This window comes from Lagenorhynchus albirostris, chromosome 8, assembly GCF_949774975.1.
Source record: "Lagenorhynchus albirostris chromosome 8, mLagAlb1.1, whole genome shotgun sequence".
In the NCBI taxonomy this organism is placed as follows: Eukaryota; Metazoa; Chordata; class Mammalia; order Artiodactyla; family Delphinidae; genus Lagenorhynchus; species Lagenorhynchus albirostris.
In genome coordinates, this window is record NC_083102.1 from 10,508,656 (window position 1) to 10,530,918 (window position 22,263).

At 38.7% G+C, this 22,263-nt stretch overlaps 1 protein-coding gene and 1 long non-coding RNA gene across 4 annotated transcripts in view; one reads left to right on the forward strand and one right to left on the reverse strand.

Moving 5' to 3' along the window:
• Positions 1-4,654: 4,654 nt before the first annotated feature.
• LOC132524491 (uncharacterized) lies at positions 4,655-22,195 on the reverse strand. Its single transcript, XR_009541893.1, has 2 exons — positions 22,042-22,195; positions 4,655-5,282 (listed from the first exon to the last, which is right to left on the reverse strand). It is a non-coding gene; the product is annotated as an uncharacterized LOC132524491 (long non-coding RNA).
• TPK1 (thiamin pyrophosphokinase 1) overlaps positions 22,151-22,263 on the forward strand; it is a 334,974-nt gene continuing 334,861 nt past the window's right edge. For 2 of the 3 annotated variants that reach the window (XM_060156462.1, XM_060156463.1), the window contains exon 1: positions 22,151-22,249. The gene's annotated coding sequence lies outside the window, so the exon portion shown is untranslated. The remainder of the gene's footprint in view (positions 22,250-22,263) is intronic. The other variant, XM_060156460.1, reaches the window with a different exon arrangement.

The following is a 22,263-nucleotide window of genomic DNA, read 5'->3' on the forward strand; positions in this document are numbered from 1 at the left end:
GTGTATCGACTTCCAAGTTGCATCCCACACTCTGAGACTCTATTTGGAGAGCCAAGAGACATGAAATTGTTGACACAAGAGGATACAATGTTGGTAATAAAATATTCCATTTATCTCTTTTATATCTATGCTTTCTTAAAAAAAATATAGGGTACTTAAGGATGTTGTTCAGGCAATCAAGTTTTGGACAGGTTTAACATTTAAACTTCGTTACAGGTTTAAAGCAATTTCACTCTGTGAACTTTCTATATCCAAATAGATTTATTCTATGTGTTAATTTAATGATTAATCAAATTAAGCTTTTTAATTCTTGTGGTTTTTAAGAATTCATTTTCTGTGACGTGACAACATCATAGTACTAGTTGCTTCCTATGCTCGAAATAGGCATTCTGGGTTCTTTATTTAAAATGTATTTTTGAAAACGTAACATTTTTTTTTTACTAGTAGTTATAAGCATGTGAACAATTGTTAATGAAGTTTTCATTGGAGAAGAAGGTAAGAATGAAGGAGTAAAATAGTGACTTTTAGCCTTTCTATTCAGAATATGTGGGGAACTGTGGTAGACAAGCAACTATATTCTACTGTATTTCCTGGGAATTTTCTTAGACTTTCTTGGCCTCAGGTTCTCCACTCATAAAATGGATATAAAAATGTGATATTTTATCAAACCTAAGATACCACTGATTGTAACACACACCATTATTTTGTGTACCACTAAGGAAAACAAAATACTACTTTAACTATAACATAATACTCTCTATTCCCTTAGAATTCTTGTTTTATACTTATCGAAAATCTTTTTTTTAGTTTTATTTAGACATATTTAAGCATTTGTCACACATTTGTCTCTATGATTTTCTGTGTGCACAGTAATTCTCAATACAGTAAAAAAAAAAACAAAGACTATAACCAAACTGAATTCACAGGCAATGGAATTTGGCTAACAAAGACTATAACCCTCCATCAATTTTAGATGCTCCCAAGGTTGGAAGGGTCAATATGTGAAGTCTTAAACTCTACGAAGTATGTAATTCTGTTATTATCAATAGAAATAATTATTGTCATTATAACTGTTATTTTATGGTTGTTACCATTGTCAAAACCATTTGTAAACTAGATGATTATGTTCCAAAATGAACATACAAATAGCCAAAGCAGTCTTGAGGGGAAAAAACGGAGCTGGAGGAATCAGACTCCCTGACTTCAGACTATACTACAAAGCTACAGTAATCAAGACAATATGGTACTGGCACAAGAAAAGGAACATAGATCAATGGAACAAGATAGAAAGCCCAGAGATAAACCCACGCACCTATGGTCAACTAACCTATGACAAAGGAGGCAAGGATATACAATGGAGAAAAGACAGTCTCTTCAATAAGTGGTGCTGGGAAAACTGGACAGCTACATGTGAAAGAATGAAATTAGAACACTCCCTAACACCAAAAACAAAAATAAACTCAAAATGGATTCGAGACCTAAATGTAAGACCGGACACTATACAACTCTTAGAGGAAAACATAGGAAGAACACTCTTTGACATAAATCACAGCAAAATCTTTTTTGATCCACCTCCTAGAGTAATGGAAATAAGAACAAAAATAAACAAATGGGACCTAATGAAACTTAAAAGCTTTTGCATAGCAAAGGAAACCATCAACAAGATGAAAAGACAACCCTCAGAATGGGAGAAAATATTTGCCAATGAATCAACGGACAAAGGATTAATCTCCAAAATATATAAACACCTCATGAAGCTCAATATTAAAAAAACAAACAACCCTGTCAACAAATTGGCAGAAGACCTAAATAGACATTTCTGCAAAGAAGACATACAGATGGCCAAGAAGCACATGAAAAGCTGCTCAACATCACTAATTATTAGAGAAATGCAAATCAAAACTACAACGAGGTATCACCTCACACCTGTTAGAATGGGCATCATCAGAAAATCTACAAACAATAAATGCTGGAGAGGGTGTGGAGAAAAGGGAACCCTCTTGCACTGTTGGTGGGAATGTAAATTGATACAGACACTATGGAGAACAGTATAGAGGTTCCTTAGAAAACTAAAAATAGAATTACCATATGATCCAGCAATCCCACTACTGGGCATACACCAGAGAAAACCATAATTCAAAAAGACACATGCACCCCAATGTTCATTGCAGCACTATTTACAATAGCCAGGATATGGGAGCAACCTAAATGCCCATCAACAGATGAATGGATAAAGAAGATGTGGGGGCTTCCCTCGTGGCGCAGTGGTTGAGAGTCCGCCTGCCGATGCAGGGGACGTGGGTTCGTGCCCCGGTCCGGGAGGATCCTGCATGCCACAGAGTGGCTGGGCCCGTGAGCCATGGCTGCTGAGCCTGTGCGTCCAGAGCCTGTGCTCCGCAACAGGATAGGCCACAGCAGTGAGAGGCCCATGTACTGCAAAAAAAAAAAAAGAAGAAGATGTGGTACATATATACAATGGAATATTACTCAGCCATAAAAAGGAACTAAACTGAGTCATTTGTTGAGATGTGGATGGACTAGAGACTGTCATACAGAGTGATGTAAGTCAGAAAGAGAAAAACAAATATTGTATATTAACGCATGTATGTGGAACCTAGAAAAATGGTACAGATGAACCAGTTTGCACGCAGAAACAGAGACACAGATGTAGAGAACAAACGTATGGACAGCAAGGGGGGAAAGCCGCAGGGGGTGGGGATGGTGGTGTGCTGAATTGGGCGATTGAGATTGACATGTATACAATGATGTGTAAAAAGCTGATGACTAATAAGAACCTGCTGTATAAAAAAATTAATAAAATAAAATTCAAAAATGAAAAAAAATAATTCACATAATACCACTCTAAAAGAAGTCCTTGTAACTCAAGTTGAAATAACTTGCTTATAATAAAAGGCCATGGACCAAAGAAGGAAACAGCTTTAAAAAACAGAGACAAATGCATGTATATGCAGCATATGAAAAAAAATGTCTAGTGGACTTACTAAAGCCAGTTTAAAAATTTAGTCATTCCTTGGACATACTTAAAGACAGAGTGTTTTTGTTTGTTTGTTTTGGGGTGAGGTTTCTGTTCTATTTATTTATTCTTTTTATTGACAGTGTTGTGTTAGTTTCAGGTGTAAGTGTTTTATTCAAGGAATCTTCCCTGTTCGCCCTGGCTATGCTTCTATAAGGGTGAAAATGTAGAAAGCTTATGTGTGAGTAAAAAAAGAAGACAAAAAAGAAAGTTAATTTTTGTGTATAGAAGAGAAAATAAATTCTCTTTTTTCCAGCATAATTTTTTGTGGAAGCTTCTCTGACCTAATGGCATCCGTAACCCAGTATGTAATTCTTTCATTTTCTGCCTGTGTACTGGGAACTATCAGTCTTCCAGGTACCATGGACAGCACCACTCTTGATTAAACTTCCCTCTAATTAAATAGGTACCTTTTAACAGTAACTGTGAGATTGACCTATAGGAACACCTAAGTGTATAAGCCAAGCCATCCTACTTGCTTTCTTTCAACTTCTACCTCCTCCTGTGACAGTGAGTCTTAAAAAAAAAAAAAAGATAGCTCCATTCTTTCAAGGTTTACAGATTTTAGAGCTTTATATAAATTCCACTGAAGCTACTTACTCTGACTTGATGGCCTCATCCTAGCTGAACACTGCACTGAACTGCTTCACAGTCAATAGAAGTATCTTTGGAATTGTTTGGCATGGGCTTTCCCTCTGTGATTCACTTTTGGTGGCTCATAATGCAAGGTATACAGTACTGCAGAATTTATTTCTCTAAGTTCAGTAAGCTTTCCAGTTCATTCAACCAAATAAGAATAACATTAGACCACATAATGTAAAAATAAATTCCTAGGTGTGATCTTTACAAGGATAAAAAACGTTTATAGCTCATACTTAAACTCCCTTTGTCTATGTAATGAACACAAACCCAACCTGTTAAAACTTATCACTTTTTTTTTTATAAATTTATTTATTTATTTTTGGCCGTGTTGGGTCTTCGTTTCTGTGCGAGGGCTTTCTCCAGTTGTGGCGAGCGGGGGCCACTCTTCATCGCGGTGCGTGGGCCTCTCACTGTCATGGCCTCTCTTGCTGCGGAGCACAGGCTCCAGACGCGCAGGCTCAGTAGTTGTGGCTCACGGGCTTAGTTGCTCCGTGGCATGTGGCATCTTCCCAGACCAGGGCTCAAACCCTTGTCCCCTGCATTGGCAGGCAGTTTCCCAACCACTGCGCCACCAGGGAAGCCCCAAAACTTATCACTTTTGCTTTTTCAATAAAAATAAGGATGGATCATTAACAAAACAAAATAAGAAAAGCCAGGGTCTACTGTTGTCAATAATAGTATGTGAATGCCTGTTTATGATAATAAAATATAAAATTTATCTTTTCAAAATCAACATGTTTAAAATTGTGTGGGTTTTCCACATTTTCATATACTCAGTGACTTCATAGTTACTATATATCTTCTCAACTTGTATCTACCTAAATTGCTTGAGTCTTCCTTTAAATGACCTAGCCACACATCGTTCCAAGGGGAGCCGTAACTAAGGGACTTTGGATGCAGCTCAGTATTTTCATCCCGAGATGTGCTCCTCTACTGCCCTCTACTGTAAGTATCAATAATTTCTACAAGTCGGCCAGGATACTCACAGTGTTTTTATTAATCAAAAAGCAGGAAACCAAGGAAAAGCTCTACTTGGGAAATAAAAACTGCACGAAGTTAACATAAAAAGAACAGGCAGTAATTTTTCATTATATTATACATTACGCCCAAAGTTGCTACTTTCAGTCACCATTATTAAAACAAGTTTCCAAAAACATGATAAATTGTACTAAGCAGAGTTGGCTGTATCTGTAGTGGCAGGAGGAAATTATCTCAGAATCTTAGGTTGGAACTCTTTTGTTCACTCCATATTAAGCAAATGAGTTAAAACAAGAAGTGTAGTAAAGTCCATAAATTTTGACCTCTGCTTCCAATCTCCTCTTTCTAAATTTCTCCTTTCTCTACTGAGAAAATAAGTTCATTTATTTTCCTCTCTTACCAAAAATGAAATGAAATTGAAGGTCAATTACTTGCAGTTGTTTATAGTTGGATCAATTTCACTTCATCAAATGTTCATTCCAATTAAGGTTCGTAATATGGTATTTCTTTCTTTCTGTTCTTCTTTCCTTTCTTCCTTCAACAAATAGTTTTGGGGCATATTCTATGTCCCAAGTACCTTCTTAAGAGCTGGAATGAGACTGGTTTCTGTCTTCACGGAACTTATAGTCTATAAGGAGATACAAACATTTAATTAAAAATTATAGGAATAAGTACTTAAGTATAATTTTCTAGAATAATATGACAAGCAGAGCAAGTATCAATAATATATGCAAAGGATCCTATTTGGAGGGGAACTTGGTGCACTCAAGGACCTGGAAGGTCAGTGTGCTAAAGAAATGTGCTACGAGAGGCTGGAGAACGTGGCATGAGCCGAATGCTCTGGGTCATGTTAAGGATTTTGGCCTTTATCCCAAGAATATTTGGAAACCATTTGGTCATTTTAGGCAGAAGAATGACAGGATCAGACTTGTGTTTAAGAGAGATCACTATGCCATCTGTGTGAAGAAAGTGGGGACAAGACTGAATGCAGATTTTTTTTCAGGGGATGTTGCCTAAGTGAAATGTGATGGAGCCTGAAATAAGGAGGAGGAAGTGGACAACTTGGAGAAATTTTTAGAAGGTATGATGGAAAGGACTTGATGTGTATGAGAGGGCGTGAGGAAGAGGTTGTGGAGTTGGACTCTAAGGGAAGAGTAGTTCTGAAGCAGAGAAGGCATGTGGTTTCATCATGAGGTGTGTTAAGTTTTCTCTGTAATTCAAAGCAAAACTGTCCCTTCCTTAGTCCTCTCCCCTGCTCATACAACAGTACACATGTATACACGTGGAAATCCCAACATTCCAAGGGAATTTCAGGCACATTCCAGCTATATGTCAGATAACTGATGTAGAAGACACATCCTCTCATTATAAAGATATTGAAATGCTGAGTATATTTAAATATATATATGTCTTTGTTTTTTGTATGTATTATATATGCATATTATGCATTTATGTGTATATATGTGTGTATACACACACATACATACCTGCATGTGCACTGACTCAGTTGTTGCTAACAGGGATTCAGAGCCTCATATAGATCTTACAGTGGGAGACTAGAACACCAAAGAATATTTGGGGCAAAAGACAAAATGTTTGGGATTCATGTGCTGGGACTGCCAGAAACAAAATTTTGCATAATGCCACTTTATTCATAAACTCAGCCAGGAAAACCACAAGGAAGCTTCCTTGTACTGTATTCAGTGTGTTGGATGGAAAGGAAATTTAAAAATCTGCTGTGAGTAAACTAATGAGAATTAGGTTTCTGCTACTCACTGGTACAACAATGTAAACTGAAATTTAAAGTAAAATCTAATTCAGAAATGTTGAAATCCAAAGGATGCTGTCATAAGCAAACACAAAACTGTTGTTTACATATAATCAAAAATTTTGTTTCCACATAAGGAAACAAATAACCATGTGAAAGTGTCCACAGATACAACCAACAGGAGGATTAAGACCTAAAAACTGCAGATGATTTAACAATCTGAAAAGAACTATAAAATAGATGTTAAATGATTAAAGAAGTAAAAGTAAGAATAGACGTCATAGTAATATAAAACAGTACAACTAAAAGATCAGGCAAATTTTTAAGTAACTGGAAAAACTGATTCTGAAAATATCAAAAAATTAAGTGAAAAATACCTTCAGAATAAGGTTAAGTAACAGGAAAAAATAAAATTAAATAGAGGGTTGCTGGATCACCCTAACAGAAAATGAAAAGTTTATCTTCTGGAGCTATTTAACTGAAAAAAGATCTGAACTCAGGAATAATTGAATTTCAGAGTGAGATGCCCAAAAGAAAGGTTTTAGAGATAATGACTGTTATGGGGAATGGTAATGAAATCAATCATCCATTCTATTATGTGGTCCAGCAGTCAAAACTCCTCATCACAAACACAGAGCTTCCAACAAACTTTTTGGGATTTTAGATGCAATCTTCAGGGACTTCCCTGGTGGTACAATGGTTAAGAATCTGCCTACCAATGCAGGGGACACAGGTTTGAGTCCTGGTCCAGAAGATCCCACATGCCGTGGAGTAAGTAAGCCTGTGTGCCACAACTACTGAGCCTGCACTCTAGAGCCCATGAGCTACAACTACTGAAACCCGTGTGCCTAGAGCCTGTGCTCTGCAACAAGAGAAACCACCGCAGTGAGAAGCCCACACACCACAACAAAGAGTAGCCTCCACTCACTGCAACTAGAGAAAGCCCACATGCAGCAATGAAGATCCAATACAGCTGAAAAGAAAAAAAAAAAAGATTCAATCTTCAACTTAATGAAAAGATCTTACACCCATATAGAAGAATCTGGTACAGGACCTGCCTTCTTGCATAAACAACTAAAAAACTGCATAAAATATGAAGCAGACAGAGCAGAACTGTGTTGCCTAAGAGAAGAGAAACAAAAAGATGAGCCCTAGGATCATCTCAGCTTTCTATCTGAAAGCAATTTCCAGATTACAGTATAGATAGGGAAAAATAAGTAAAACCAACTGTCTAACTGAGATGAAAAGACAGATAAAAATTTGAGGAGGCCAACGACACTGGGCTTTTCAGGGAAGAGTACCAGGGAACCATGGGGAAAAAGAGCTCCAGAAACCTGCATAGAGATCCCTTCAAGTCTTTGACTGAATTCAATTCTGGCCATGTGTCTACAAGACCAGCCAAAGTACAACATCCAGAATACAGTAAGCTAACAATTCCCAGAGTTCACACAGGATTGGGAGATATTGGAGTTCCTTTCAGCCAGAGAGGAGAAAACCACTAAATACACAGGACCCTCACTGGAGACCTCAGGAGAGTCATGCCTTAGAACTATGACTAAATAGCCCTAGAGTAAAGGCTACTGTAGACCTGTCCTAACAAAGGCTGAAGACAAACCTCAAAAGTATAAAACAGATCCTTAATTAACTGGCTGAAAAAACTTTAAGATTTTTAAAGAAATAAAACAAAATTCAAACACTCAACCACGTAAAAAAATAATGTCTAGCATCCAACCAAAAATTGCTAGACATGCAAAGAAGCAGAAAGACTTGTTCCATACTAGGAAGAAAGAAAAAGGCAATAAAGAGATCCCAAAATGACAGGGATGATGGAATTAGCAGATAAGGATTCTAAACTAGCTATTATAATTATGCTCATGGATTTAAAAGAAAATAGACATTTTTAAAAATAATAAATGGAATTTCTAGTATTTAAGATTACAATATTTAAAATGAAAAATTCAGTGACATCAGCATCATGGTGGCATAAGACACTTTTTCTACTTGTGCCCCCCCAACAACAAAAAGATGGCATCTATCCATGGACAAAAGTGCCTTTGAGAGAGCTGTGGGACCTAGCACCACATGCTAAGGGACCCGTGAGGAATCTTTCCCACCTCTGTGCTGGATAATAGGCAAACAGACCTCAGACCTGGCTGTGGATTCTGCGGTTGCCTGTGTACCAATGCTAGCCTCCCTCAGCCACACTCTGAGAGCCCCTGGAAAACACTGTCTTAGACAATCACCTATGGATGAGAGACCCTTTGTAGCAGTACAGGTTTCCAGAGGAGAAGTTTCAGCACACCACTGGAGCAAAAGAAACATAAATTTGGATTCACTGGAGTAGGTAAAAGGGACAGCTTGATTTTACCCACATTATCCCTCCCCAAGGTGGCACAGCTTAAGGCCAAGAGAGGTCTTCTCAGCTGTGATTTATCCTACAGGGGGAAAAGTGAGTGAGTGAGCACACGGCTTCCCCAACTGTGCAGGATGCTGCCAAAGGGATTCATTTATCTCTTGCCCCACCGAGAGTACAGAATCATGAGGTATACGACTGAGGGGCAGGAAGAGACTGGGAGAGCTGAATATAGAACTGAGAGGGCATTAAAAGGATGCAGATCCTACTAAGGCCCATAGACTCCATCCACAAGCCTACCCACAAGCCACTGGGAACACCTAACATGGAGATCCTCCCAACTGGCCCGCAGGCATCCACAGCACTCCATGCATTTAACCCACACACCTGCCAAGCCTGTGGCCAACTCCCTGTACGTGCTCCAGACAGTGGCAGAGACAGCAAATATTGGTAGATGACTAGTGAGCACACACAGATCCGAATCTGCAGGCTGGGGAGAGACCACAAACTTGAGCTTTAGCGTGATTATTTTTGGAAAACGAAAGAGGCAGTCAGCACACACCTGGTTTTTTGCGAGATCCAGAGAAGTCATACAGCTTTAAAATTCCGCCACAAGAAGTGTGGAGCAGGGGTACCCATAGAAAGTCTGAGATAACCTCAGAGTCTCTAGTAGGGATGATGGAAGGTATCTCTCGCCTGAAGGCCATTAGCAAAGACTGGAGGAGGTGACTGCTATTTCAAATGTGAAGACAACAATAGACAACTTCAAGGAACATGAAGTATCAAAGTAACATGACACCACAAAAGGATCACAATAATCTTCTGGTAAACAAACCCAAAGACATGGGAATCTGCAATTGATTCAATAAAGAATTCAAAATAACTATTTTAAGGGAACTCACTGAGTGACAAGAAAACACACAAAGGCAATTCAGTGAAATGAAGAACGCAATATATGAAAAAAATGAGAAATTAAACAAAGAGATAGAAATCATAAAAATGCACCAAACAGAAATTCTGGATCTAAAGAATACAATGAATGAAATGAAAACTGCAACAGAGAGCACCAACAACAGAATAAAACAAGCAGAAGAAAGAATCTGGGAGATAGAAGACAGGAACTTTGAAATTATCCAGAGGAAAACAAAGAAAAAGAATGAAAAAGAGTGATGAAAGGTTACATGATCTATGGGATACTATACAAAGAACCAATTTGTGAATAATTGTAGTTCCAGGAGGAGAAGAGAGAAAAGAGGTCAGAAAGCTTACTTAAAGAGTGAAATGAGGGACTCCCCTGGTGACACAGTGGTTAAGAATCTGCCTGCCAATGCAGGAGACACGGGTTCGAGCCCTGGTCCGGGAAGATCCCACATGCCGCGGAGCAACTAAGCCCGTCTGCCACGACTACTGAGCCTATGCTCTAGAGCCTGTGAGCCACAACTACTGAGCCCGCGTGCCACGACTACTGAAGCTCACGCCTAGAGCCTGTGCTCCGCAACAAGAGAAGCCACTGCAATGAGAAGTCAGCACACCACAACAAAGAGTAGCCCCAGCTCGTCGCAACTAGAGCAAGCCCGAGTGCAGCAACGAAGACCCAGTGCAGCCAAAATAAATAAATAATTTTTTTTAAGTTAAAAAAAAAAGAATGAAATGAAACCTTTCCAAATCTGCAGAGAGATTTGCATATACAAATTCACGAAGCTCATAGGTTAACAAACAAAATCAACTTAAAAAATTCATCTCCAAGACACATTATAAAAAACTCAAAGCACAAAGTCAAAGACAGAATCTTAAAAGAAGATCTTTTAAGAATCTTAAAAGAGGGTAACTTGCAAAGAAACCGCCGCACATCTATCAGGGGATTTCTCAACAGATACCTTACAGGCCAGGAGAGAGTGACGTGATATGCTCAAACTTCTAAAAGACAAAAACGACCATCTAAGAATACTTTGCTCAGAAAATACGTCCTTCAGAAATGAAGGTAACATAAAGACTTCCTACAATCAACAAAAGCTGAGATCACCACTAGGTCTGCCTTATAAGAAAGGTTGAAGGGAGTTCTTCAAGCTGAAATGAAAAGATGCTAATCAGTAACAGGAAAACATATAAAAACATAAAACACACTGGTACAGGTAAGTGTATATTCAACATCAGAATACTCTAATACTGTAATATGGGGGAGTATTACCCACTTAACTCTCGAATCATGGTTAAAAAGACAAGAGTATTAAAAATAACTATAGCTATAATAATTTGCTCATGAATACACAGTATAAAAAGAGGTAAATTGTGACATCAAAAACATAAAATGAGGTGGTGAGGAGTAAAAGTTTAGAGGTTTTGTAAGTGATTGAAGTGATCTGTGTAAAATAGACTATTCCATTCATGAGATGTTTTGTGTAAGCCTCATGGTACCCACAAAACAAAAACCTACAGTATATACACAAAAAATAAAGAGAAGGGAATCAAGGCATACCACTATGGAAAATCATCAATTCAAAAAGGAAGGCAGGGCTTCCCTGGTGGCACAGTGGTTGGGAGTCTGCCTGCCGATTCAGGGTACGCGGGTTCGTGCCCCGGTCCAGGAAGATCCCATGTGCCGCGGAGCGGCTGGGCCCGTGAGCCATGGCCGCTGAGCCTGTGCGTCTGGAGCCTGTGCTCCGCAACGGGAGAGACCACAACAGTGAGAGGCTCGCATACCGCAAAAAAAAAAAAAAAGAGGAAGGCAGCAAGAGAGGAAGAAAAGGAAGAAAGGAGCCAGAAAATAATGGTATTAGTAAGTCCTTCCCTATCAACACTTACTATAATGTAAATGGATTGAATACTTCAATTAAAGATATACAGTGACTGGATGGATTTTAAAAAAAATAAACAAGAACCAACTACATGCTGCCTATAAGAGATTCACTTTAACTTTAAGGACATGCATAGGCTCAAAGTAAAGAGATAGAAAAAGACATTTGATACATGTGGAAGCCAAAAAAGAGCAGGGTAGCTATACTTATATCAGACAAAACAGACTTTAAGCCAAACATGGTAATAAGAGACAAAGAAAATCATTATATAATGACAAAAGGAACAATTTATCAAGAAGACGGAACATTGTAAATATATATGCTCCCAACATCAGAGCACCTAAATATATTAAGCAAATACTAACAGATCTGAAGGGAGAAATAGACATCAATACAATAATAATAGGGGACTTCAATACCTCACTTTCAATAATGGATAGATCATCCAGACAGAAAATCATTAAGGAAACATTGGACTTGAACTATAATTTAGACTAAATGGATTAACAGACGTGTAAGGAATATTCCATCTAACAGCAGCAGAACACACATTCTTCTCAAATACACATGGAACATTCTCCAGGATAAATCACATGTTAAATCGCAAAAAAAGTCTTAGCAAATGTATAAATTTGCAATGTATATTCTCAGACATTAGAAGAACTAAACGAAAAATCAATAACAAAAATATATCTGGAAAATCCCCCAATATTTAGACATTAAACATCACACTTCTAAATAGCACATGGATCAAAGAAAATTAGAAAATATTTTGAACTGAATGATAATAAAACCCAACATCTGGGAATTTGGGGGTGCACTTAAAGAATGCTTAAAGGGGAATGTATGGATTTAAATGCTTATAGTTGAGGAGAAGAATATAAAACCACTAACCTAAGCCTCCTATTTAAGGAGGTAAAAAGGAAGAGCAATTAAATCCAAAGTAAGTAGAAGGAAAGAAAGAAGAAAAATAAAAATGCAAATTTATAAAATATAAAAAGAAAAGAAAACAATGGCGTGAATTGATAAAATCAAAGCATCTTTTCAGAAGATTAATAAAATGGATAAAACTCTAGCTAAGCAATAAGTAAGAAAAGAGAGAAAACTAAATTGCCAATATCAGAAAAAGACAAAGATTATCACCTTGGAGGCTTCAGATTTTGAGAGGATAATAAAGGAATATTAATATTATTATATTAATAAATGGTATGGATGAAATGGAAACATTTCTAGAAAAACAGAAATTACCCAAACTGGTACAAGAATAAATATAAAACATGAATAATCCTGTATTTCTTAAAGGAATTGAATATGCCATTTAAAATATTCCTCTCTAAAAAACTCCATGCTCAAGTGGCCTCACTAGTGAGTTATATCAAATAGTTAAGGAAGAAATAAAACCACTCTTACATAAACTTTTAGAAAATGCAAGAAGAAGGAACTTCTCTCAACTCAATTTATGAGGCTAGAATTACAGTGAAACAAAAACTGGGAAAGGAATTCCTTTACAAGAAAGGCATGCTAATACTAATATTTCCTCATGAACATAGATGCAAAATATTTAATAAAATGTAAGTCAAACCTAGCAATATATAAAGTGGATAATCCATCATGACAAAGTGGTATTTAATTCCAGAAGTTAAGTAAGATTGGTTTAACATTTGAAAATCAACCAATATGATTACCATAGTAACCAAATTAAGTAGGAAAACCATACAATCTTTAATTGGTGTAAAAAAAGACATTTCACAAAATTTACACACATTTACAGAGAAAATCTTAGCAAACTAAGGAATAGGAGGGAAATTTCTCAATCTGATAAAAGCACATTTCAAAAAACCCTACAGCTAACCTCATAGTTAATGGTGAAAGATTAGGTACTCTATGCCTAGGTTTGGGAACAAGGCATAGTTCCCAAAGGGCCTGATCTCAGTTTTTCCTTTCAAACTTATACTGGAGTTCCTAACCAGTGCAATAAGGCAAAAATAAAAATGAATAAATAAAAGGCATACAGATTAGAAAAGAAGCAATAAATCTGTCTTTATTGCCGAAAATATGATCAATCGATTTGCAGACAACTTGATCTGTAGGTTCTAAATCTACAAAAACATGTTAAATGACTAATAAGTGAATTTAAAAAGATCACAGGATACAAGGCTAATGTAAAAAATAAATTGTATTCCTATATATTAACAACAAACAACTGATGTTTAACAGTTGATGTATAAATATCCCTCAAGTAGGAAAATCCTGAAACACACACACACACACACACACACACACACACACACACACACACACACACACACACACACACACACACACACACGTATTTCCCATGGGATTCAGCTCCAGTCTCCTATAGTGGTACCTGGCTTATGCACCCTTCCTTTGTTGCCTTCTTTAATATTTGGGTTGGCCAAAAAGTTCGTTTGGTTTTAAGTACAAATAAAAGACACATTTTTCATTTTCACAAAGAACTTTACCAAACAACGGATTCACTAACTGAACGAACTTTTTGGCCAACCCAATAACTCCACTCTCTACAAGGGGTTCTGCACCTCCAAATAAACTACTTGCACTTAAATCCCTGATTTAGATTTTGCTTCTGAGAAACCGAAACCAAAGTATATGACAATTTGGTATGGCCTAGAGTTGAGGAGGTAATGACCAAACTCTTGAGTGACTAGTAGCTGGGAGGTTAAAAAAAACGGAACCTCTGCCTGCAGACAGGCTCCAGATTGCAAGTAGCTGAAATTAGGGACTGCAGGCTTGCCCAGGTCTCTGCAATGTGTGGTACCAGCCTAAGCACACAGGAGATGTTTTGAATTGATTCCTTTATCCTTCCATGCATGATGCATTGTGATTCTTTCACCAATGCGGTGAGATGATGTCACGTTCAGTTCACACTGATGACTGCAAGCAAACAAAAGATAACCAACGGAGAGGGGACAGTAATGTCATTTTGGCAGACTGTTGACCCTTTACCTCTTCACGCTCCAAAGTTGAGCACTAATCCCAAAGAAGCATCAGGGGGTGTGAGACAGCAGGATGCTTTCTCCTCCACTCAGAATTGCTAGCCCCACAAGTCTAGAGGTGGGAGAGGATGAAAGTTTTGAATCAAACATGAGACCTAAGTTGTTTTTTTTTTTTGTGGTACGCGGGCCTCTCACTGTTGTGGCCTCTCCCGTTGTGGAGCACAGGCTCTGGACGCGCAGGCTCAGCGGCCATGGCTCACGGGCCCAGCCGCTCCGTGGCATGTGGGATCCTCCCGGACCGGGGCACGAACCCATGTCCCCTGCATCGGCAGGGGGACTCTGGCGCCACCAGGGAAGCCCGAGACCTAAGTTTTATAATGAAAAGCTCTGAATCTTAATAACTGAGCCTATTTCAGTATTTAGTTTTTACTGTAATATTTAATTTTCATATTAAAATAAACATATTCTAATACTAAAAGAAGCATATTTTAATACTAAAAGTGACCAAAATTTATGAATTGGATTGATGTCCTCAATGAGTCTCGTATTTACCAGGTGGGAGTGGGATGGGGGTTAGGTGGTTTTCAACAAAGCACAGGTGGCAGTAGTTACAGAAAATAAATAAATATAGACAGAACTACATAAATTGTGTATATATATATATACACACATATATGTACACATATATAATATGTTATATAAAGAATATATATTCTTTCTCAGATTCTTTCCCATTATAGGTTATTACAAGATATTGAATACAGTTCCCTGTGGTATACAGTAAGTCCTTGTTGTTTATTAATTTGCTTTTTAATACATTAGACATTTATCTTTATATGGCATGAAGCAGAAATTGATTTTCATCATTTCCATGAATAGATAATTGCATCAGAATATTTATTAAATATACCACTGTATTTTTTCCTCTAATTAAAAATATCACACATAAACTCAATTCCCGCATATGAATTTGTTTCTGAACTCTCTTTTGTTCTATCAAACTGTTTCTATGCTAGTGATACCTTTTTTACATTATTATGGTGATATATATTTTTCTAAACCTAGTAGGAAAGTCTGTTCTTATTGACCTTTTTTTTTCCCCAAAAAATGTTATTCTTCTCATGGCATACTTACAAATCAGTTTGTAAAATTCCATAAAAATCTTGTTGATACTTTGAAATTTTAAATTTATTAGATTTATTTGGGGATTCTTAATTTTATTTTATTTTTTTTTAGTGATAATGTGTCTTCTCAATCAAAAACATGTATGTCTTATTATTTATAAGTCTTAAAACAGGGCTAGTTTTTAACAGAATTTATATATATAGTGTATGTATACACAATGAATGCTTGCTATGTGCTATGCAGGGTGTTTGACACTCAGAATACTGCAGTGAACAGATCAGGCCAAGTCCCTGCCTCATAATGGAAAAGGTCAGTAAATAAGTTAACAAGATTAAGTGTTCTAAAGAAGAGAAACAGTGTATAAGATAGAGAGTAACTAGGGGAGGTAATTTTACAAAGGAAAATCAAGGTAGGCTTCTTGGAAGAGGTAACATGTGAGTTGGGAAGGAGCCAATTATGTAAAGAACTTGGCGGGGCCGGGGAAGAACGTTCTAGGAGAGGGAAAAAGAAAGTAGAAAGACTTGTTCTGTTTAAAAACACAACGGAAACAAGCATGTGAGGAGAAGAATAAGATAAAGCTGGAGATAGGAAAAGTCCAGATTATTCAGGACCTTTTCTGTTTGGGGTTTATTCTTAAAACAGCTGATGAGTTTTAAGCAAGCAGGGACATAATCAATTTTACAATTTAAAAAGGGAGCTTTGGCTACCTTGTGAGAACTAGATTAGAAAGATGCTAGGGTGGAGAAGGGCAGCAGTCAGCAGATAATACAGAGCCTGGTGAGGGACAAGCTAGTTGGCTAGTTCGCTCTGAACATCTGTTTTCCCTTACCTGTTTAGTAATAACACCCATTCTTATCTGGTCCTACTGCATCTCATCTAAGTGATTACACTTCCCAGCCTCTCTTAAAGCGAGGTGAAGCCACGTGATTGTGTGCCACCAGACAATTACTTTTAGACAAAAGCATTGTGTGAGACTTTCGGGAAGCCTTTAAAAGGTGGAACTTGATCTGAGCCTCTGCTCCGGGAAAACAGTGCTGGCTGAGAAATTCCCCACCCTCTCTTTTTCTCAAATGAGATATAACTGACGTTATATTAGTTCCAGGTGTATCCAGCTCAGCATTCTTTATCTCATGAATGAGTAGCTGATATTAGAAATGTTTGTCTGCTTGAAAGTAGCTAAACACACACACATAATTTCCTGTTCAGCTGATTGAGGAATGACCCTGATTGCAAAATGACCCCAACTGCAAATCACCCCACCTGAGACTCGTCTATACCTCCCTATAGACATCTAAAGCAAAACCACACAGTAGAGGCACTTGGATCTTAGGGGATCTAGGGTGTGATCCCTGTTGCAGCAGCCTGAATAAAATGCATTTTGTCTTTCACACCTTTTTATAAGGTAGGTGGTGTATCTTCTTCACTCTTCCTCCTTTCTTTCTAATGCTTGAAATGTATAGGTGAAGGAGCACAAGTAGCCTTCTGGGAGCATGAGGTGGCATACATTTAAAATGAACTCTGGGGCTTCCCTGGTGGCACAGTGGTTGAGAGTCCGCCTGCCGATGCAGGGGACACGGGTTCGTGCCCCGGTCCAGGAAGATCCCACATGCCGCGGAGCGGCTGGGCCCGTGAGCCATGGCCGCTGAGCCTGCGCGTTCAGAGCCTGTGCTCCGCAGCGGGAGAGGCCGCAACAGTGGGAGGCCCGCGTACTGCAAAAATAAATAGGTAAATAAAACGAACTCTACTTTATCAGACCACGTGGCTATAAAAGGGCTATAAAATAAAGGGTTATAAAAGAAGCACAAAAGAATGTAATGAGCTTACAGAGCAAAGTAAGATTAATTGTGAGAGGCTTGAGTGAATCTCAGGGAAGACTTTTCAGAGAAGATGATCCTTTAGATAGGCTTTAAAATAATGAAAATTTTGATTGATAGTTGAGAGGAAATGACAAGGATGATTGAATCTTGATTCATATTGACCTCAACAGGCTGGGATAAGCGATCAGTAGAACAAAAGTTGGCACCTTACTGAGTTTATGGAATGAAAGAAAAGGCAACTTAGAGTTATTTATCACGGAGTGCAGAAGAATAATGATGCTAAGGAAAGAAATGGAGACTCTGGGAGGAGGAATAAATTAATGATTTCAGTTTTAGCCACTTGAATCAGATATAATGGTGAGATATTTAACTGGAAATATTCTAAAGGCAGCTTAATACTGTTTGAACTGTTAAAGTGAGATCAGCATAAACACACATTCTGAAGTTGAGAGAAAGATTTGATTTTCTGAACAAAAAATGCTGAAGTACATGAGGTGATAGAAGCTGATTGAAGACCAGAAATTCCAAGACCACTTAGTGGCAGCAGTAGGGAGAACAGGTGTTGAAGGAAAGAGGTGTTAGCACCTGTGCTCATAGCCTCTGGTAGCTTTCCCCCAACAGTTGTTTGGAGGAACACTGTTCTGCAAGATTTTAAAAGATATACCAAGCAAACAGCGTTCCATGCTCCAATAGTTTTGAGACATTCTGGGTTTGGAGATAAACATGAGATGTTTAAAGATGTATAATGTGCTATAAATCTCAAAGGAGGTTGGTAACAGTGTGCAGTGTTTTCAAAACTTATTTCACTCCAGAAATTTTTTATTATAAAATCTTTAAAACAACATGTATTTTGAACTCCACCAGTTCAAGAAAATGGGGGCAGAATGGAAGACAGTTGGGGAGGGAGATGGGAGAGCCGTCTATGTATCGTAGAGAAAAATGTATAACCTATTACTAGAGGTTCTGTCCTATCCCATGGAACTTTTGGGGATCATAGGATCCATTGAAAATTTGGTTGAAGCTATGGAATTTCTCCTCTGAAAATTATACCATGTATGTATATATGTTCCTTTCCCTAGAATCCCAAAATATGACAGAGATTAACAATAATGACCATTAACTTCCTTTTAATATACACTTTCACAACCTTAAATTTCTTTACTATGCATATTGCAAAAATATTAAGTAATAAAATAAAAACATATATAAAATAAAAAGTGATATTTCCCTAAGTCTGCTGCCTCCTGTGTAATCCATCCCTTTATCTCAGAGGTCATTTTTAACAATTCTCTTTGTATGGTTATCCAAATACATTTAAATAATATAGGTAGGATTTTTCCTACCACTTGCATTTATAAAATTTACTCTGTCATAGACATTTTTCCACATGAGGGCATATTGATTTAGCTTATTCTTTTTAATAATTGCTGATATGATGCACTGTAATTTTTCATTTTTTCCCACCACGTATTAATCCATTTAACAAACATTTATTGAATCTCTATTACGGGTGAGGTATCTTGTTTGCCTGGAGAAATAGCAATGAACAAAACAGATATGGTTCCTGCTCTTAGGAAGCTCTCACGCTAGCAGGGGGAGAAAAACCATAAACAAGTAAACAAGTAAGTTAAATAACTACAGATTGTGAGTATAGCTCTGCAGGAAAACAAACAAACAAGCCTAGATGAAATAAAGAGTAACCAGGGGAAGGAAGTCAGTTTTGTGCTGAGGCTGGTTGGATGAGTCAGCTGTGAGAAGAACTGGAGAAGAAGCAGTCTAGGCTACTGCTAATATTTATTGCTATTGCAAACAATTTCATTATGAACATTCAGTAAATACTCACTGATTGCTTACTCTTTGCCAGCAACTGTGCCCGAGTGTGAGGATTGAAAAGTGAACAATTAAAATTTGGTCCTAGTTCTCTTGGAGCCTACATTTTAGGGTAATTAAATAAAATACAAAGACCTCAACATAGTGACTGGAACATAATAATTACTCAACCAGTGTAAATTTGTCTGATTATTTAAAATACTATTTGCAATCTGGCAAGTAAATTTATCTCATTGTTCAAATTTGCTCTCTGAATGCTATTGACGCTGTGTTTTTCACATTGTTTGCCATTTGAATACCTTTTGTAATTTGCCGGTATATAGCCTTGTAATAAAGAAGAACAAATGTGACTCCATATTGGATCTGTTTCTTTTACTTTAACCTTTGTATTCTATTGCTTTTGCTACAAGTTAATCACTAAAGGGATGTTGCCTATGCCTTAAAGTATACATAATGGCCCTTTTCTTGGAACCCTGCCTCCCATGCTGAGCCTTAAGCTAAAATACTTTCCTTTGGCTCATATGAAACATCATGACTAGGCCCACCGATGAATGGCTGCAGGAAAGAAGAAATTAACACATCCCCTCCAGAGTCTGGCTGGAACCAGGGAATATTTACAATAATGTATCACTTTTTTTTACTTCACCTCCTCACTTCCCCCTCTTTGTCCTGTAAAAGAAACTAGCATCCAAACCCAGACAAGTCGTTCTTTGGGACACTAGTCCACCATCTTCTCTGTCTGCTGACTTTCTGAATTAAGTAGCTATTCCTTGCCCCAACAAATTGTCTCTCAATTTATTGGTCTGTCAGTCGGGCAAGCAGTATGAGCTTGGACTCTGTAGCATCCTTGGTCATCCATTTACTGGTCTGTTTGCTTTTTACTGATATAGATATAGCAACCACTTGGCTATTACATGGGCACAGTCTCCCTCCACCTCCAGTCTGTTGTCTTTTAGTTTCACTAGTGGCATCTTGAAACGTGGACTTTTGACATTTATTGTGGTTAATATTTCAGTTTTCTTCAGTAATGACTTTGGGAGAAACTTGAGCAAGATTACACATGAAAACTTTGCAAGGATGTGTGTTACAAATATAAACAAGGATGTCATAAGGTGTAAGTGGAATACGTCTCATATTGATGGAGAGGGACAAACGTTTGTTGCAAACCTGTACGTGCTAGGCACCTGCCCAAGTGTTTATCCATACCAAGTCATTTGATCCTTACAGAACCGTTCCAAAGTAGGCAACATTGTTCCCATTTTATATCTGAGGAAACTGAGGTAGAGTTCCAATGTCTCACAGCTAGTAAGTAACATAGTTGAAATGGCCCACCCATGTAACCGTGATGGCAAAGTCGAAATATTTAATTTTACAATGATAACTGTAAAGTCCCAGCAGTTTGGTCTAAAATTGATTGTGAGATAGGTGTACCCTTGGCTTAATAGTGGTGAATGTGAGAAACACCTGCAAGTTCTATTTGATCTGGCAGCTGAAAAAGTTAATGAGCATGGGCAATGTTGTACTCTTCTATGGTTGCATCACTCCTGGAACATTGTGTCCAGTGTCCAAGATAAACACAGACGGGTATTAGTTGAAGCGTTGAAAATAGGTTTTGTTTAGTAACTACTGACAGTCGAGAAAGAGCTGAGTTCTATTCCTATTTGTGGAGAGGCGACTGGAACGTTTTAAAGGGAGGATGAGAGACGGGCAAGAGTGGGAGCTCAATAGAGTTAGAGAAGTGAAAATTGCAAAGCGTCGGTCAGTATAAAGGCGACTAGACCAGCTTCGTTTGCTAACTGGCAGCTGCGGAAGTGAGGAGTCTATCCTCCCACAGAGACTGGGAGACAGAGGCCCTACCCTTCCTGAAGACTGCCTCTGCAGGGAATGGCTCTCGGGTCTTTGAGAGAGATGCTTCTGAGTCTTAAGAAACATATTCACAATTTCAAGCTCTTTGGGAGGTCAGGGGCCTGCCATCAGCTGTTGGCTAGAACTTTCTCAGCTAGGCATTTTAATGGTTGTGTGTCCTAGGGATCCGCCTTAGAGAAACCGTGATAGAGTTGGTCACGTCTCTTAGCGCAGGGGTTTGCACGAGTTGTCACGTGCTGACAGTTGCACGGTTCTCAACAGCTGTCAGAATCACAGTTTCTGAGCAACATTAAATACAGAGGATGGGAACCACGATGGTGGAGTCTAAAAATCAGGTCCTATAAGAACTTCGAAAGAACAAGAGTTTAGCCTGGAAAAGGTAAAGCCTAGGGAGTCTAAGTCTAGAGATCTGGTTTGCACAGTCTTGGAAAAGGCTGCGTGGCCACAGAATGAACTCTTGAAGTTGGGAGTGTTGGAGCGAGCGGAGCTGCAAGTAAGCAGCGTAAAGTTCCTGCCAACGAAAACATTCTGCGATTGTTGCAACCACGTGAAGACTTTAACGAAGGCGTGCTCCTTAAGTACACAAGCTGCAAGCGAGAGATCAAAAAGAATGAGGACCGAGAAAACGGGCTCTGGATAACTTGGGACGTTTGTTTGGCTCTGATGCCAAGCTGACGAAGGGTGACGGGGAAATTAACGCTTGGTTCGGAGCAAATAGCGGCCTCCGTGCCTAAGTTCAGTGACGAGCGCTCGGCAGAAACACCAGCGATGGCTTCAGGTACGAGCTAGCCTAGAAGAGAGCGCGGCGCGGGAAGAAGGCAGCGGCCAGGTGAGCGGATAGTACGGCGCCCTCACCTGCGTGGACACGCGGTTCAGGCGGGGCAAGCGGCTTGCACGCGCCTCCGGCTCCCGGAAGGAGGCGGGGCCGCCTCAAGCGCCGTTCACTTAAATCTGCGAGCGGGGATCGCGCGTCTCCCAGGCTCCTCAGCCGAGCGCCGAGCGGTCGATCGCCCTCGCTCCCGCAGTCTGCGTTCCGCTCGCTGGTGGCTCCACCCGCCATTATGTAAGTGCGACAAC